The sequence below is a fragment of the Oculina patagonica genome, chromosome 9 (genome assembly GCF_052425735.1).
Source record: "Oculina patagonica isolate OP01 chromosome 9, crgOcupat, whole genome shotgun sequence".
NCBI classification, from domain to species: Eukaryota; Metazoa; Cnidaria; class Anthozoa; order Scleractinia; family Oculinidae; genus Oculina; species Oculina patagonica.
In genome coordinates, this window is record NC_135766.1 from 5,658,539 (window position 1) to 5,675,339 (window position 16,801).

Here is a 16,801-nt window from a genome sequence, read left to right on the forward strand (position 1 = left end):
TAACTAGTGGTAACCACAGGTTAGAAAGTGCGGGCCTTGACGCACTTAGAAAAGGGTACTGGTACGAGAGTGCGTAATTTTAGATGGCAGTGTCGATAAATAAATGATTAAATGGACAAAAGACAATTATCCCGAGTAACGCGTCACGCAAGGAATGCATGTTTTTATCGTTTTGGGAAGTGTAATCGAGCACGCGGTGTGAATTGAGATGTGATTTTTCTCAGTCGGTAAACTCGCTATGTTGTGCTTGCATTTTTATTAACGTGGCGCGATTAATGATAAATCACGCTTAATTGCCGCTAACCGGCCGCGAACCAGTCAGAGTTGTTTTTTGTCGGATTGACAGTTTAGTGAACTGTAGTCGAGCACTCGGTGTGAATTGAGATGTGATTTTCCTCGGTCGATAAACTCGCTATGTTGAATTTCTCGAGAATAACCGTTGTTGGAATCATTCGCTTTGCCGTGGTTTATGCGTGATACAATCAGAGCAAATTTTCGCAAAAGCAACACCCGTTAAACAAGTCTGCAAATTGTAATGTTTGCAATCTTCCATGTGACAGAAGCCTAGCTCTTATGTGACAATCGTTCTTGGAGAACACATTTTCTCTTCCGGTGTTACGACAGATTGACACATTTTTCGCATTCCGATCGTTCTTAGTGGAAGAACAAAATTTTCAACTTCCGTTTTCTGTTCGCTTTTTATTAACGTGGCGCGCACGCGTAAAACGCAATCCGCTGGTCACTGTCAAGATTAGGGTTGCGGGCCTCTCTTGGGCCCGCAATAATAGTAAACTTTGTCCATGTGTCTTACAACGGTAGCTCAGCGATTAGCTCAGATTCGTTATTCGGAACGCCGCTTTACCACCCTGTTTCTTTTGACTGACTGACAAAACAAGAACATGACTAAGTTCAGATTGATAAGTATTCAGTGCCATTTAGAAATAAAACTTATGCTCGCGGTACGATTGAGCGGTTGCTGAACTGAAAATAAATTAACACTGGCATTTCGGCCACAAATGAATGAATTTACCTTTTAAAAGTATTAACTACCACATGCAAGTCTCAGAAGTGTTTTGAAAGAAAAAGGCCGTGCAGATTGTTGTGAAATCGCCACATCTCACCATTCTCAGACACAACACATATACATTATATCCGTCGATCCCTGAGAAACGTTGACACGAAATCAAGTAAACTTCGCTACTTTCCGCCAAGCCAATTTCGCCGCCAAATTTTAATATTATTCTGAAAATAGATCCACGCATCATCGTTGATAACAGAAAAAACATTAAGACATACTAGCACTTTCGAAACGGCATCTTAATCTCTTTATACAACTCCTGGGGCGATTTTTTCCTGGACTAAGCTCGTCATGAATAGGCACTGAAATTTTGACAATTATTTCCGCAAACGTCAGAGGTATCGCTCTTTTATCACCGACGCACCGAGGAAATATAAAGAAGTATCATTTACAAACCATAGCAACATTTCAATTGGATTGAAAACAGCTGAAATAAACGCCTCCAAAACATTATTCTTCTGTTTCCTGTTACTTTCCTCTTTCAAGTTGCCTGCCCGTGACGGGATAACAACTCAACATGGGAGCTTCGATCAGTTTACTCGCTAATCGGCGCAAAAACAGAATAATGACCGAGGTAAAAGAAGATAACGCACGGCTCGAAGCTCGAATCCAGAGCTTGTCGAAAGAAACTTCAAAATTGAAAGCAGAACTTCGCGAAATAGCTGATTCAAGCTGGGAATTGGTTCAAGAGCCAGTACACAAGTTGCGATTTGGAATAGATCTCTATCAATGTCCTCTTCCAAATCGTAAGTTAATAATTCTTTTGGTCTCTGCTACATTTATGGTTTGGAAGCTATGTCGCATCTTCAAAAAAATTAACCATTGATTCGTCCTTCGTTATCTGTCTTATTTTCCCTCGCACATAACTATCTCTGATTATTTTTGGTTTCTTGTTACCTCTTTGGAGGACTTCTTCTTTAGAAAACTCGATGTTATAGCGGAGCAGGGATGGCCCAGTGGTGAGAGTCCCCGTCTCCCACTCGGACCCGGCATCATACGTGGGTTTCGTTTGTTGTTGGCTCTCTCGTACTTCCTCCGCGGGTTTTTCTCCGGGTTCTCCCGTTTTTCTCCCTCCACAAAAACCAACACTTCCAAATTTCAATTCGATTGGGAATACACGGCCCCACAAGCATCTAGCTTTAAATATTACATTAACTACCGCGACTAAATAGTGCTGATGTATTTATTATATTTATTTTTGTTTTATTTGAAAGGGTTTTTTAAAATCAGAAAAATATCTTAAGTATCATAAAAAACCAACATATTGTTTATCAGACAAAGCAATTAAGCAGAGTGGTGAATCTTGGCGCTTTTCTAAGGTGGTTTGATGTGACTGGTATTGACAGCAAAACAAAGAATTGGTAACCTAAATATAATATAATTTCCCAGATAAAGAGTTTTTGATTGACAGGTGAACCCTATAGAAGTTTGATGTCATGAATTTGCATTTCTGGGAATTTTTAACCTTTAATAATTTATTCTTTAATTGATTATAAAATCACGAGAATAATAGCCAGGAGCTTTGTGGAAATCAAATGTATAACAGCCTGACTGAGTAGACAAAATCTCAGCAAAATATATTAATTTGGACTTCTTTAAAGATGTAAGGTTTTCACGCTTTATTATACATATTTCGTCACATGTAAGACCATTTATACAAAGTAAGCTTATTTTAAATGGTCTCTTCCAAATTATAGCTCTTTTAAAAGAGCAACTTAAGAACACCTGATCAACTTAAAAACCTTTGTTTTGTTTTCATTGCGCGCATGTAAAGTCGTCGTTCGTCAGCGAACGATCTGATTAGAAGAAAAAGCGTAAAAGGATTGACGAGTGTAGATTACGTTTTACCGATTTTTTTTTTCCAGTTCGAAAAAATATAATTCGAGAAAATTCATAATTCACATAAAACTTAAAATATGATTAATTTTCATTTTACGGATAATTTCAATAGTATAATCCAGCTGTGTAGCACATGACGTTTCACGAGAGGAAAAAGTCATTTTACGTTTCACCGAAAAACAAATCACGGCACATGATTGTACTCATTACTTGGCTTCAAATACGTGGTGAAAAATAATTTTCTAGTTAACTGATTACAGACACAGATATGTTGTCTAGAATCACAGTGCTAACTAACTTTACTAGATTTCTATGTTGAAGCACACATTTAATCGCAAAATTTCAACCTGTGATTTCATTCATGCTGAATCAGACGATCGGTGATAACGGTTAACGGTTGTGAGAATTTCACAATTGTCACCCACTGGCTTCATCTAGGGCTTTCTCGGCAAATTTTTGACAACTTTTCATCTTTCGAGCAACTTTTTGCAATTTATTGCAAATTCTCGTCCGATGATTGTCCGAGTATTATTCGAAGACCATACGAACGTTTCCGAGCATTTTTCGAATATTAACGAAATTTGCCGAAGATTTCCGAGGATGGTTAGAAGATGCTTCAACTTTCAGATCATTCAGCATTAAAAACTCGTCAGCAAAATGACTTCGTCGGTATCTTCACGATTGTTCTTAAGTGAAAGAAATCCTTGTTATTAAGATGTTTTTGTTGATTGCATGAAAATGCTTAGCAATCTTACCTTCAAAGGGAAATTAGCATATATTTGGAGAATGTTCTTATTTAAAAGCAACGTTTTGGATTGTTTGTAGCAACGTTCGAGCAACTTTTTGGATTCTGGTGCAACTTTCGAGCATTTTTTTGGGAAATCTGGAGCAACTTGTGGAAAACCATGAAAGAGTTACCGAAAAAAATCGAATGGTTGGAGAATTAAACAAAAAAAAGCTACTTATTGGTAGATCTTTCGCGCATTGAAATTTCGATAAGTATTTCCACATACACAAAAGCTATGGCTTTTTCATCAACGAAACAGCGAGGAAAATTAAAAAAGTTTCATATAAATATTTCATTTGGATTGCAAACAGTTGGAATAAAAGTCTTTTTTTTCAAAACAGAAAATATTATTATTTAAATTTGCCTGGTCATAACGAGGTAACAGCTCAATATGAGTGTTTCGATTAGTTTAATATAATTTACTCGCTAATCAGCGCAAACGCAAAGTAGTAAAAGGTATAAAAGAAAATAATGCACGGCTCGAAGGTCGAAAGCAGCGAATGTCCGAAGAAGCTTTCCGCATTGAAAACAGAACTTCGCGTTTTCATATGCTGACTGATGATTAGGAAAGCTAATATTAACCCTCGAACGTACAAGGGGGGGAGGGGATGGATGCCACCCTCCATGAGGTTTTTTCGAAATTTTGAAAAGAGGATTTTCTCTACAATGCTGAAACTTTCAGTAGCTGTTAATTTATCAGCTGCGGGATTTTTGATATGTCAACTTTGTGTCTATGATATTAGACGTTTTCATGGCAGCGTCAAAATTATAAGCAGGTCTAGCCAAAAATCGTCATTATTAACATTTTTCTTCATTTTTTCCATTTTTTTTAAATAGAATAGTACGGTTTGTAGCATTCTGGCTTGATTCTGGCTTGATTTTAAATCAATTTCCGTTATTTTCTGACTTTCTAAGAAGATGGTGAAATCAAAGATGGCGGCTCTTATGACGTCATGTGCCGTCATATGACGTCACAGCCAACAAAAAAATATGTCATCTTGTAGAGTAAGCTACGGGCTTTCTAAAAAGTGCAAAATGATTTCACTGTGACTTAATAGAACGAAAACACTGGGGAGGGGTTCCTTCCACCCCCTCCCCCCCTTGTACAACGGTGGGGGGATGAATTTGCTTGTAGGCTTTTATAGATTGTGCTAGCATAATTTTTGGCATAATTGGAGCTAGGGCTTTCCACAAGTTGCTCGAGATTTTCCAAAAAGTTGCATGTAATTTCTCAAAAAGTTGCTCAAAAGTTGCTCCATAAATCCAAAAAAGTTGCTTCTGATAATAAAAGTTGCTCCAAAGTTGCTCCAAAAAATCCAAAATGCTGCTTCTAATCAAGTGAATTTCTCTAAATATATGCTAATTTTCCTTTGAGGGTAAGATTTCTAAGCAGTTTTATGCAATTGTACAGCAAAAGAAGTATCTAAATAACATATTAACTTGAAAATTTGTTAAATAACAAGGTTTTTTTTTAACTGAGAAAAATCGCGAAGATATCGATAACGTCACGTTTGATGACGAGTTTTGTAATGTTTTAATGCAGAATGAGCCGAAAGTTAAAACGTCTTCAGATGTTCCTCGAAAATCTTCGGCAAACTTCGTTAATCTTCGGAAACGTTCGTATTGCCTTTGAACAACACTCGGGTAATCTTCGGAGATCTTTGGTCTGGAAATTGCTCAAAATGCAACAAGTTGCTCGAGAGGAAAAAAGTTGCTCGACGGGGAAAAAGTTGCTCGAAACACAAAAAGTTGCCAAAAAGTTGCCGAGCAACTTGTGGAAAGCCCTAATTGGAGCTAAAAAGCATAATTTGTGAAACGAGCACTGCCACGGCATAATTAGCAATTTTTAGCACTTTTCGGAGCATAAATTCATAAAATGTAGTAAATATGGTGTACTTTCTACAGAAATAAATGAAATTAAGGTAGTTTGTTCTTGCAATGCGTGTTTTAGCTATACAATTGTGATTGTTAAGTCGTTGGAGGCATTTTACAAACGGTTTAGAGATGCGAGCAGCTAATTTGGACAGCTGACGGCCGTGATAAACTGCCATAAACACAAATAAATTTACAACAACAGTTTATTTAAAAAACATCATAATTTGGTGTCGTTATTGCGCACCTCTATGTATAGAATCTACGTCATTTTGTGAGCATAATTTCGGAAATCAGAAGCATAATTTGGGAATTCTGGCATAATTTTTGCATAATTTGGCAAAATTATGAGCACTGCTAGTAGCATAATATGCCACTTTTAGGAGCACAATCTATAAAAGCCTATTTGCTTGTATGCCCGAGGGTTAACTTTTAATTGGTTAAAGGGACATGGTCAGCGTTCTTACCGCGCTGACCTGGACACTAGTTTTCACGTTTTGAAAAAAGACCACTGTGGAGTGTTTTCAAAACAAACCTTCAGAAATCTGCTTCAATCTTCTCAGTGTTTCACTAAATGGGAAAATTAAGAAGGAAAAAAAGCACTGAGAAGATTGAAGCAGATTTCTGAAGGTTCTCTACGCGTATTTTGATTTCGGGTTAAGGTGGACTTTTTTCAAAACGTAAACGCTGACCATGTCCCATTAAGTTGAATTGTAAACTCTCTGAGTGTTTTAACGGTGATTTGTAAAAATAGTTTCTTTTTCACTTAATTCAACTTATTTTAATAAACTAATCAAAAGTCTTTTTCTCCGGCAGAAATAGCAATTAAGTGCACTTTGGTCCAGTCAGCCACTGCAGTTGGAGAAAGTGAAAAGCGACCTCCGTGACCTGGATGGAGGATTTGCCGCAACACAACAGGAGGAAAACACATAAAAACATTTCATTTCTAATGTGGCGATCCTGTGACCGCTATTAACTTTGCTTTTTGGAAATTAATTAATAACTACTATAACTACTAAAGTCAAGGCTTCATAATTCATTTTGAGTGCTTCTCAAAGATCTAGAGTGTTATCTTCATGTGGTGGTGTTGATCTATTATTATTTTGCACAATGAAGTTTGAGACTTTTGATTTCACACATGATGAGCACTGATTCAAGTTTGAGGGTTATGAAGTAAACCCAGTGATCAATAACTTTGGACTCTTTGTAAAATTTCATTACTCAACGTTGTCCCGAAAGTTACAAAACTAGTTTTTTTTTTTATGTTGAATAAAAATTAACTTCTACAATAACTGTATCTGTAAATCCAAATGATATCCTGTTACTAATGTTAACTTTTCACAGGCAGTATGTAATATGCTAAGTTCATTTACCAAAAGAAAATCAAAGTAATGTTTAAAATCAGTGACAACACTTTTGGCTTTTTTTATTCAATTCTCTAGCCATAATTTGGGCGGCTATTAAAAATATTTGCAACCTGTGTACCAATGACTTTTTCTGTAACTTATTCGCTGCAGCCTGTAAGTAACGGCATACCTATACCGTAGGTACAACCAAAACCCAAAGTGCTGGGAGATCACTTTTTCTCATTCATTTTCATTGTTCCTATTAAATTTCTCGAGCTAAAAACTGTGGTATTTTAACCCTCGAACGTTCATGCAAATTGATACACCAACCGTTGTACAGGGGAGAAGGGGGATGTTGGAACCCCAATAAGGTTTTTTTTGCACTAAGCAAAAAGGACTTAGCTTACTCGAGCTCTACAAGGGGGCATATAATTTTTGTTGGTTGTGACGTCATATGACGCCATAAGAGCCGATCTCTTGGATACGCCATCTTGTAATTATGAAATTACAAAATCAATTATGTAATTAATTATGAAATAAATTATGACGTTGCCATAGCAACGTCCCAAATCGTGGAGACGTATAACATATCAAGACCCCGTTTACACGGGTCCGGACAAATTTTGTACCGGGACCGCCTGTTTACATGGATCCGTGCAAATGTTGTTACAGATTGCAGTGGTGTTTACACGAAACCGTGCAAATTTTAGACCAGTCGCGGCATTTGAATGGCTTTTTTATGTGTCTGTTGTGATTGGTTATCGCTAATGTTTTAAGCCAATCATGTTGCAGCTAATGCAGCACGCGGCAAATCAAACATGGCGGCAGAAGCGGCAGACAAGAACTTTACGTGGTCTGATGAAGAAATTAATTTGTTGCTTAATGTAGTTATAGACTACAAAGCAAGAAAAGCAGAGGAATCGATCCATGATGCCTCGATCGATGAAGATGGGAAACAATGGCCATTTGCAGCAACGTGTTCGACAAAAGCCCAGCTTATCCCGCCAAAATAGCGATGCAGGCTGCCGCCGCTCGTCTTCTCATATCTGTGAACTGCTTTCTGGCTTTCTTTTGCCTCAAATTTTTAAATTTTTAAAACAAAATGTAACAAAATAGGGGCATAATGCAACAAAATGTTTCATTTTTGCAAAGCAACCAGGCAAAATATGACTAGATTCCAGGCCTTAACCGCGCTATCTGTGCAAAAAGTTGCACGGTTCCGGTGTTTACACGAGTCCGTACGAAATATGGAACCGTGCCGGTCAAAAATTTGACCTGCTTTTTTCAGGTCCCAAACTTGCACACTTAGCCGTTCAAAAATTCGTCCAGTTCCGCCGGTCCCGTGTAAACGCAAGGTGGAACCGTGCAAGTTTTTGTCCGTGCAAAAATTTTTCCGGACCCGTGTAAACGGGGCCCAAAAGTTAAAAGTTCCAGCATCATAGAGTTAATCCCCTTTTCAAAATTACGAATGAACCTCAAGGGGATGTGCTCTCCCATTCTCCGCCTTGTACTTTTGAGGGTTAAAAATTTTACATTATGATGCAATCCACGAATCAAATTGTTTGCCACCTGGAAATTCAGGTTCAAAGAACAAAAATAATATCATTTTTCTTCTCTTGCATGTGAATAAATATTGATTCACAAAAGAAGGAATTTTGTGTTTTGAAAATGTTTGGGTTTATGTTTGGAAGGGATGTCAAGTTGAAAATATTTAAGGTACATACCAAAATACTGCATGGCTTTGACCTGGTTCACATTAGCGACATAACGGCAAGGTCGCGCAAACGCAAAAAAAAAAAAAACACCTTGCATTGATGTTTTATGTCACCAGTGTGAACAACACGAAATAAAAAACATAACAGAAACATAATGACATAGCATAACTACATAAAGAAAAAACTGATCTTTTCCTCATGTCGTTATGTCGCTAGTGTGAACCAGGTCTAACTCTTGAAAAATAATGGTAATCAGCACAAGACACGTTTGTAAAGTCGTTAGATAAATAAACATGACAAGTCTGTGAGCGTTCTCTAACAACATCAAAAATAAAACAAGAACTACCTTAAGGAGCCTTTAATCGGGAGAAGTTATATCTTTCTTAAAAGCTAAATCTAAATATAAGCTAGACTGCTTGCAGTCTGTTTTACTCTCGAAATTTAGTAAGGGATTGCGAGGCTAGAGAGGGTTTAAGACGCGCGAGGAAGGATTGGGGCGAGACAAGAGTGCGCGCGCGATCGGATCGCGCGATCGAGGAAAAACTGTCTTTTCTCGTCTCGCCCCAAGCCCCTTCTCATCCACCCGCCAGTTCAACCAGTTTGCTCGCGTTCCTGATATAACCGCGCGCTCCGACCCTTAGAGACCTAAGAGAAAAGACGGACTACCAGTAGTCTAAATAAAAGCCTATGGACTTATGTAATTATTATTCCGCCCATCCTTTTTGCGCTGGCGTGCAGTTCTCTCGCGGTTCTTTTCCCGTGTTCAACGATTGAGAAAATAGAAGATTGTGAAGTCTACTTGTTTTGCTCAAGTCATTTGGAAAACGATATTCCGAACTGATTACAGACATTTGTCAGGGTAATACGTGATTTGAAAATTGGTTTATTCGCGTGAAACGTGAACCGCGATAAACCCGTGAAATGAGAATCGAATACCGATTTGCAACTTCTACGTACGTAATTTACTGTCGTTCAACAAAATAGGAACATGAAAGAAATGCAAGCTATTCATACCTTTTCTATTTCATCTTTACGCACGCAATAATAATTTTTTGGTTTTACTTTTTTTAGAAAGTACTGCTACAGTTTATAGCCTGAATAGGCATTGAGGGAGTATTATGTGGAAATCAGTGTTATTTTAATCCGAAAAGAAAAACGATAAAAACGAAAGGCTCGGGAATCGAACCCCCCCCCCCCCCCCAAAAAAAAAAAAAAAAAAAAAAAAAACCTAGCCGGATTCGAGCTCCCGCCCTCAGTCCCGAAGATCTGATTTTAAGTTCGACGCCTCACACCATTAGGCCAGCAGCGCGCGGCCATGTGACGTCATTTCCGCCACACACCAAGCTCACAAATATGACCGTAAACTCCACACGAGATTTCATCCCGCCTGAGCCCTTTGAGGGACAAAAGTATTCACCCCGCTACGCTCGGCCTTCGGCCTCGCTTCGCGAGGAATTATACCTAAACTTTCTCCAAAACTTCAATCACAAAAACGAGAAAACGTCGGCACGATCAGTCCACTCTGCACACTGCGAAGCAAGCGCAAATTCGTAGCACGAAAAGGTGGGCGCGATGCTCCCACCCTCCCCCCTAACCTGAGATCATGCCCTCCCTCCCTACTTACCACTCCGGGTTCTTTTTCCCTCTCTCATCTTTGCAAGGGAAAAACGCCTGATCGCAGGTTACCCCCCCCCCCCCTCCCCCAATCCGTTTTGTGCTGGCGTCCAGTTCTCTCACATTTCTTTTCCCGCGTTTAGCGATCGAAAAAAAAAATACGAAAAGAAAGAGGGGCGTGTCCAGTTATGAGCAAGTTATTGGAAAAACGATAAGCCATGAAATGCGGAACTGATTACAGATATTATTATGCGTGATACGTGATTTGTCAAATGGTTTAATTTACTTGATACGTGAACCGAGGTATACCCGCGAAATAAGAATCGAATAGGGATTCGCAACTTCTACGTGCGTACTTCACTTCGTTCAACAAAATAGTAACAGGGAAAAATGTCAGCGGCTGTCCATACTTTTTTATCTTTACGCACGCAATAGCTATTTTTTTTGAGCAACGTTTTTAGGAATCACTGCTACAGGAATAGTAGTTAAATCTTTTTGTTGAAATTTCGTTTCTGATTAAAAATAATTGTTGTTCAAACCGTTTTTTCTTGCTTACTGCCATAAAAGGCTTACCGAAAAAATAGAATGGTTCAAGAATAAAACAGAATAATATAAGACTTTCAGGCACTAATTGGTAAATGTTTTGCGCGCAAGGGCCCAATAATAGGCACCAAAATTTTGATAATTATTTCCGCATACGTCAAAGGTTCAGCTTTTAATCAACGAAACACCAAGAGAAATTAAGAAGTATCATTTACAAACCATAGCATCAATTCAATTGGATTGCAAACAGCTGGAATAAACGTCGTGGAAATATTATTTATAGGTTGCCTGCTCATAACGTGGTAAAAACTCAATATGGGAGCTTCGATCAGCTTAGTCGCTAATCGGCGCAAAAACAAAATAGTGACCGAGGTAAAAGAAGACAATGCACGGCTCGAAGCTCGACTCCAGAACTTGACCGAAGAAGCTTCAAGATTGAAAGCAGAACTTCGAGAAATAGGTGATTCAAGCTGGGAATTGGTTGAAGTGCCAGTACAGAAGCTGCGATTTGGAACAGATCTCCCTCAGTGTCCTCTACCAAATCGTAAGTTAATAATTCTTTGGGTCTTTGCTACATTCATGGCTTGAAGAAGACATGTCACTTGAAAAATCGGACAATTTCTCGCGCTTGTCCTTCGTCTTTTTTTTCCTCGGTCATAACTATCCCTGATTATTTTTTGTTTATTGTTGCTTCTTTAGTGGATTTCTACTTTAGAAATCTCAGTGTTATTTGAGGTTTCTTTCGATTTAGGGGTGAGAGCCCAAGGGTTTTTCTCTGGGTTCTCCGGTTTTTATCCCTCCACAAAACCCAACACTTCCAAATTCCAATTCGATCAAGAATACACGGCCCTTCAAGCATCTAGCTTTAAATCTTACATTTACCACCGTATCTAAATAAAAGTAATTTCTTTATCATCTTTATTTTTGCATGTTTTTTTTTGAGAAAAATATCTTAAAATATTGTGAAAAACAACGTGCTATTTATCGGACAAAGCAATTAAGCAGAGTGGTTAACCTTGGCCTTACAGACTGTAAATGTGTCTTGTTTAGGTTTTTCTAAGGTGACAGCATAACAAAGAATTGATCATGAAGGCATGGTAACCTATATATAATTTAGTTTCCATGGTTAAAAAGCTTTTGATTGACAGGTGAACCCTATTGAGTTGTGACGTCATTAATTTGCATTTCTGGGAATATTTAACCTATGAAAAGTTGTCTGAAATCAGGCAAAATACAATTGAATTTACAAAGCCCGCGAACTGTCCATTTTAAAGGTACATCACTGCGTCCTTTTAGACCAGTTAAAACTGAATGGATCGAATTTTTATGCCTAAACGCCACAGATTTTTAAAGACGTTAAATAAACACGTTTCTACATTTTTCTAAAGACGTTAAAAAAACATGACAATATATTGAGGGTTCTTTTATGGAGCCAATGATCGGGAAAAGTTATATTTTTCTTAAAAGCTAAATCTGTCTTATGTATTTTATGCATCCCGCCCTTTATCCGTTTTGTGCTGGCGCCCAGTTCCCTCGCGATGCTTTCCCGTGTTTAACGATCGGAGACAAAGTACGATAAAAACAGACGGTTGAACAGTCTACTAGTTTTGCTCAATTTATTGTGAAAACGATATTTGGAACTGATTACAGACATATTTATGGTTAATACGTGATTTGACAATTGGTTTGACTCACGTGAAACGCGAACCGAGATATATACACCCGTGAAATGGGAACGATTACGAGACATTATTAAAAAAAGCTTACCTACCAACGTTACAAAACAGTGAAGACTGCAAATTTTAGCTACCCTAATGTTCAATATATCGCTAAGTCACTTCAAAGACCGGACATGAACTTACTATAATTTACGCAATCGTATCTGTAACAAAATTGTCCATTTTGATTGGTTCTGCGCACGCCTATTTGTCGTGTAATTTGGCGTGCGATCACGTGGGTGTCAAATTACAGGTGATGGGTACCTTTAATTGGACACCCCCGTGATCGTGAAGTTGTTCAAATTGGATACTTGTAATTGATCCCCTACAACCAATCGAATTTACCTTTGACATTTTCACATAAAAAAGGTTCTCAAGAACGTCCTAACCGCGAATTTTGTTATTGATACGATTAATTAGTAATTGGAACTCGTGTCGTACAATTAAGGTAGTAATCGTGCTCGCCAGCTGGCGAGCTCTACATTACAAGAAATAAAATCGACAGAGCCCCCCCCCCCCCCCCTCAAACCACACAAATACCGCAAAATGCCATAGTTGACTCGACTACGCAAAACAAATTAGAAGGATTGACCCGAAAAGTTTAATTAAAAACACTTGTAAATGTACAACAATAGCGACTGAACAAAGATGAAAAGCAGCAAATAATTTACGGGAAGACCAGAATACTGACACAATTTCATTCAGTGTTCGACGTAAAATAAGGCTCAGCACTTTAGTTAATAAGTTTGTTACCTTTCAATCTTGATCTTGTCTTTTTGAACTTCAATAAACTTCCGGGCAGACTCTGAGTGCAATTTCGTCTCAGCATAATGATAGTAGTCTCGATGACAGAAGTGGAGCCGTAATAAACAAGTACAATGATACAATATGTAAACCCTTGCTTCGTTCGACTTGCACAAGGCGATGAGGACCCACCTTGTGTAGGGGTAGGGGCTTATGCAAGATACCATCCTGTCTGGTAAGCCAAATGTCGACAAATGGACAAAATGATTTGGACTTAAAAATTTGAGTTGAGACTTTCATATTAGGCGTGCATGAAGCTTGCCTTGCTGGAGACAGTCTGGAGAAATGGCACAAGGAGGTTTGAATCTTTTTCTTAGTTTCTACTCCTGATAGAGTCGGGGCTATACAAATAAGACACCATCTTTTAAGGTGGGGAAAGGGGGGGTACATGAAGAGACCACCTGTCCACCTGTCTTTTGGCAGAGTGGTGGGTCCTCTCTGAATACAATAGTTTTGACCATTTCCCTTATTTCCAGGAAAGCTATTGCTTCGGATCTTCCCGTAAACCTTTAGCATGAATAAACGATTTAACGGCAGGAGATTGTCCGAGGAAAATCTTCGAAAGAAAACTCTCTCACTCGCTTTCCTCGCGTGTTTCATTCAACTCAAGAAGTGAACACTGCGCCACAAATTTTCCCGCCTCCTCATACTATCACTTCGTTTACATCAAACTGAAATGTCCAGTCGATTATACTTGAAAAAGAATTTAATAAAACAATTATTCCATTCGTCCTTGTTAGATAGGAGTGGTCATAGCCAACTCGTATTATTATAACGAAAAATCGAAATGATTCGAGAATAAAACAGGAAAAAAAAGAGACTGTTCAAGCATGAAAGTAGTATATTGGGCCAAGCCTATATTGGTTCCTTTTCCTTTTTCCATCTTGAAAAAATTGGCAAGTTTTTCAAGTTTATAATTTGTAATCAGTCGAGGCCATCCTTGTTTATTTTAGAGTTTTTATGACTTCTTTTTGGTTTTCCTACGTTAGAAAACTATTATTTGACTTGAAATGTCGTGACGTTGCTTCTTTAATTCGACTCTCCGTCTGGCATCCCCGTTTCCGCCATCTGGGCCCCCTTCCCCCCCCCCCCCCCTCCCACCTCGACCAGGATTAAAAGCAACCACATGCTTAAACAATAGAGTCTGGTCGTTTTTTTTTCTCCAGCCGTATATTAAATGTAAAACATCTTGAATTTTAAATCGATATATTTATCAACTAAAAGGAAAAGACCAGACGGTTGTCGCGATGGCTTGCGAGAGTTTTAAATAACTTCTAGAAAATCGAATGATTCGAAAATAGCATAGAATAATAGGTTGCTTTCAGATTGAACAAAGGCACTAATTGGTAGATTTTTCGCAAGTATGAGAATACAATAGCCAAACAAACCATTGGCTAGCAACATTTCAATTGGACTGCAGACATTTAAAATATAAGTCATTTCTTCAAAACAGAAAATATTATTTTAAAGTTGCCTGCTCATAACGTGGTAACAACTCAATATGGGTGCTTTGATCAGTTTACTCGCTAATCGGCGAAAGCAAAGCGACATAGTAAAAGAGTTAAAAGAGGATAACGCACGACTCGAAGCTCGAATCCTGAGCTTGTCCAAAGAAGCGTCAGGATTAAAAACAGAAATTGCCGAAATAGCTGATACTACTAGCTGGGAAATGATTGAAATGCCAGTACAGAAACTGCGATTTGGAACAGATCTCCCTGAATGTCCTCTACCAAATCGTAAGTTTATAATTCCTCATGATAAGTCTTTTCTAGCTTCTTGATTTGATTTAGGAGAGGATGAAGTAAGAAAACACATTAAAGAAGCTATGTCAAAAAACTTGGGCCAGGTTCGTCTTTCGTAAACTGTCTTAACTATCGTTAAATATTTTTGGCTTATTGTTTTTTTTTTCAGCATATTCTTCTTCCTCGGAAAACTCAGCGTTGTTTTTGATTTGAAAGTAATTTCGTACATCAAAAAAAACTTGCTTAAAAAATTTGTGTCGAAAACCAACTTGATGTTTATCCGACCAAAAAAGTTAAATTACATCACGTTTCACCTCTTCACGTAACTACAGGCAACGGCGAACATCACAATTGAAATAAAACCAAAAACTCGATTTTTGTTTCACGGATAATTATAACAGTAAATTACGGCTGTTTAGCACATCACTTTTCACGCGGTTAAAACGTCATTTTTAACGGTTCACGACAAAAACAATGCAAATCAGGTCTCAAGTTTGTACTCAGTACTATCACCAGAATGGTGAACGGGTTAAGCCTGGCGCGTGAATTGAGCAAAACGTTAGCGAGCGACACGTGAAAACAGCACACTTCTGACTAGTCGTGATTCGTAAATTGCCAGACAATGAATCTGCTTATTTTGAGAACAACGTTTCGTAATTCTGGTTGAAAGCGTCCCTGAAAGCCGACAATAAGTTAAGTGCGCAAAAAATATTGAAAATTGAAGGCAAAGAACGATCTTGTTTGAAGGACGTGTTCTCTCGGCTCAATTTATTCGTTTTAAGATTTGCATGCATCTAAGTCTGTGAGCTCACTTGAGGGAACATACAAAAACTTGAATTTAGGTAAGACCACAGTGACAGACTTTTGTAGACCTGGATCAGTAAAAATCTTATGATACTAAGTGAAAAACGGCAAACTCATAGCAAGAAGAAGAGATAAAAGAAGAAAAAAAGTTAGCAACGCGGAACGAAGGATATATTTGGCAAACATTTTGGTTTGCACTTTGCAAAACAAACCTTTTGCGGGGTTTAAAAAAAAAACGTCCCATAGAAGGTTTGTTTCGAAACCGAAATATCGGGCAAATGCATTCTACACTTTGTTCTTTTTAATATTATTTCAGCTTCAATCTTCTCTTGCCGTGGAGATCAATCAATCATTTATTTTTAACTAAGTGGGCTCTAGGCTCCAAGGAAATTCTCTTGCTCCACTTTGGGACCCTGTCGAGAACTTCAATCATGCTAGTTTCTTGTTTCCCTAACACAACTTTTTTTTTCCTTTCAACTGACCACAACTTTTTTCTCTTGCAGAAATAGCAAGTGCATATCCGCTCAGCCATGGCCAGCAAGTGAAGTTGAAGAAAGTGTTGGGTGACATCCATGACCAGAATTTCTCACAGGACACGTAAAAACATTTAATTTCTAACGGAGTGATCCTTCAAATGGCCGCTATTAACTTGCTTTTTGGAATTACAACCGAAGCTCTCGTAAGCAACCAGAGCTAGTCGTTTACGAAAATAAGGAACCACCCATAGAAAGAGACGAGACTGCGCTTCATCTCGCTTAGAGGGTGTAAATTATGGATTTTGGTCTCCAATATTTTCAGCCGTCAAGGTATCGTTTAGGGCTGCACGTGAAGAAATAGAAAACGCTGTCTTTCAGGCGTCAAAAAACCGCGCCCAAATTGGTTTAATTCAAATTTTAGGACGACCATCCCCGTCTCTTCCATATGCCAGTTCCCCCCTCC

General features: G+C 38.3%; 1 long non-coding RNA gene across 1 annotated transcript; it reads left to right on the top strand.

Moving 5' to 3' along the window:
- The first annotated feature begins 1,585 nt into the window (after positions 1-1,585).
- On the top strand, positions 1,586-7,027 carry LOC144665132 (uncharacterized). The gene is made up of 2 exons (XR_013572892.1): positions 1,586-1,824; positions 6,393-7,027. It is a non-coding gene; the product is annotated as an uncharacterized LOC144665132 (long non-coding RNA).
- The last annotated feature ends 9,774 nt before the right edge of the window (positions 7,028-16,801 follow it).